Source organism: Mus musculus, chromosome 12, assembly GCF_000001635.26.
Source record: "Mus musculus strain C57BL/6J chromosome 12, GRCm38.p6 C57BL/6J".
Taxonomy (NCBI): Eukaryota; Metazoa; Chordata; class Mammalia; order Rodentia; family Muridae; genus Mus; species Mus musculus.
In genome coordinates, this window is record NC_000078.6 from 67,487,864 (window position 1) to 67,491,085 (window position 3,222).

A 3,222-nucleotide genomic window follows, 5' to 3' on the forward strand; every position below is an offset into this window, starting at 1 on the left:
ATACATGAAATAAATGTCCCTATATGTATTGAAAAGTGAGAAGGAAGCACACATGCCTCACTAATTTGTCTTCTTTTCTAAAGACACAATTACTGACAGGATGGCAGGCTTCCTCTAGTTTACCAGTGCTGCACGCCTTAGCCCATTTTCACAGTGCATACCAACACACAAGCAATTTGGGTTGGTCTAATTTAGCAGTTCTCAACCTTCTTAATGCTGTGCTCCTTTAAAGGTTTCATGTTGTGGTGAGCCCCAAGCAAAAAAAAAAAAAAAAATTTCATTGCTAATTCTTAACTGAAATTTGGCTACTGCTATGAATTGTAATGTAAATACCCATGTTTTGTGATGATTTTAGGATATCCCTATAAAAGGGTCATTCAACCTCTTGGGGTCGCAAACCACAGTTTGAGAAACACTGGTCTTAGCATTTTATCTTATTTCCAACATTCTCACCATATCTTATTCTATATAAGCCAGGCACACCAAGTAATAAAATAGTGAATGGCTGTGAAGGACAGGTAATACTAGTTAGACAGAGGTGATAAAAATATGCATATACCTTAAAATTTAATTTAATGTAATTTTTATTCTTATCTATTAGATACATTCTTTATTTACATTTCAAATTTTATCCACTTTCCTCATTTCCCCTCCGAAAACCTCCCTATCTCACCCCCTACCCTTCTGCTCACTAACCCACCCACTTCCCTGTCCTAGCATTCCACTACACTGGGGCATTGAGCCTTCATAACACCGAGGGCCTCTCCTCTTGTTAATATTCCACAAGGCCATCCTCTGTAATATATACCACTGAAGCCTTGAGTCCCTCCTTGTGTACACTTTGGTTGGTGATTTAATCCTTGGGAGCTCTGGGGGTAATAGTTGGTTCAGACTGTTTTCCTCCTATGGGGCTGCAAACCCTTTCAGCTCCTTGAGTCCTTTCTCTAGCTCCTCCATTGGAGACCCTGTGCTCAGTCCAAAGGATGGCTGTGAGTATCCACTTCTGTATTTATCAGGCACTGGCAGAGCCTCTCAGGAGACATCTGTATCAGGCTCCTGTCAGCAAGCACTTGTTGGCACCACAGTAGTGTCTGGGTTTGAGAACTATATATGGGATCAATTCCCAGGTGGGATAGTCTCTAGATGGCCTTTCTTCAGTTTATGCTCCAAACTTTGTCTCTGTATCTCCTCCCTCCCATGGGTATTTTGATACCCTTTCTTTTTTGTTTGTTTGTTTGTTTGTTTTTTAAACCTACAGCACCTGGTATTCCCAGGTGGTCTCCCATGCAAGTACTAACCAGGCCCGAACTTGCTTAGCTTCGGAGGTCAGACGAGATGGGGTTCGTTCAGGGTAGTAAGGCTGTATACTTGATCCCCTTTCTAAGAAGGACCGAAGTATCCACACTGTGGTCTTCCTTCTTCTTGAGCTTCACGTGGTCTGCAAATTGTATCTTGGGTATTCCCAGCTTCTGGGCTAATATCCACTTATCAATGAGAACATGCCATGTGTGTTCTTTTGTGATTGGGTTATCTCACTCAGAATGATATTTTCTAGGTCCATCCATTTGCCTTGTTTTTAATATCTGAGTAGTACTCTATTGTGTAAATGTACCACAATTTATGTATCCATTCCTCTGTTGAGGGCATCTGGGTCCTTTCCAGCTTCTGGCTATTATAAATAAGGCTGCTATGAACATAGTGGAGCAAGTTTTCTTACTACATGTTGGAGCATCTTCTGGGTATATGCCCAGGAGTGGTATAGTTGGGTTCTCAGGTAGTACTATGTCCAATTTTCTGAGGAACTGCCAAAATGATTGCCAGAGTAGTTGTACCAACTTGTAATTCACCAGCAATGGATGAGTGTTCCTCTTTCTCCAAATCCTTGCCAGCATCTGCTGTCACCTGAGTTTTTGATCTTAGATTTTTATATTTATGACATTAAATTTTCTACAAATTCTGTTTAGCACTTTAATAATATACTATGTATAGATAAATGTCTTGAATTTATGTGCTTTTGTAATTGGGCACGTCCTTGACTGAAGAAATATTTTCCTCTCTAAAATCTATAAGCATGCTTTATCATCATTTGATATTTTCCAAAATTAGAAGGCATAGTACTGATATGTCATCAACTTGAAGTGTTTTGTGTTGAAAGGGTTTATCATTTTTTGGATGTTATAATTGTAATACTACCTTAATTTGTTCTTCAGTGTTTTGTCCAAAACCAGATTTAAATAAAAATAACAAGTGTAAAGGATTAGCTTTGAAAAGTACAAACTCACAGGAGAATATGAAATTTGTATGTAAGTAAATCCTTGAGAGCAGATGGAATTTCCCCAAAGTTTTAGAAGAATTCAAGGGTGAAATTGCTAGCTAAAGTATGTGATACTTTGTTCAGAAAGCCACAGTGCCAGGAACAAAAGCTTTCCAATATCACTAGCATCCAAAAGACACCCTGTGAGTACAATATTAAGACTGGAGTCTTTGATCCCCAAATTGATGGAATATATCTTAACTAATTTTTTATTTATACATTAGTTCTTCGATTTAAATAATGCTTTTATATACTTTTCTTCCAAAGATTATGAAATAATTTTTCCTACAGGGAGATTATTGTTGATTTTAATGAACAGTGAATAATAATTTCCTATGTATACATGCCAATGACAGCATAATGCTTTGCATCAACTGTATTTTCCTTAGTCTTTGCACCTCATATTTATTTTCTAACATTATTAAGAAACAAAGGACAAAAACCAATTTCCTAATTTTAAAATATTATGAAAATATGAAAGCATAGATAATAATTGTCAAATGAGATTATTCATAGACATAAACATATATTCACAGACAGACACATACAGAGACATAGACACATACACACGCACACGCACACACACACACACACACACACACACACACACACACACACACTGAAGAGACGTAAAGCCAAAAGACCATAGGTAAGTAAAGAGATTTTAATAAAACAGAACTACAGAGTGAGGAATTTGCTAGTTTAATTTTCAAAATAAATATAGAACTGTTAACATCTCATAGGCTCAAAGGCATTGAATTCGGACTGGATTGTACAATATTTGACTCAGATATGCATGACTTGATATTCATTTCTGACACCAAACCAAGCAGAAACAATACAAAAAGCACAAAAAATATACAAGCCATCTAGTTATTGTATCAGGTTGATTATAGCTAAAGATAACT

General features: G+C 37.0%; 1 pseudogene; it reads right to left on the reverse strand.

Moving 5' to 3' along the window:
• Nucleotides 1–1,249: 1,249 nt before the first annotated feature.
• Nucleotides 1,250–1,368, reverse strand: n-R5s60 (annotated as a pseudogene).
• Between the last annotated feature and the right edge of the window lie 1,854 nt (nucleotides 1,369–3,222).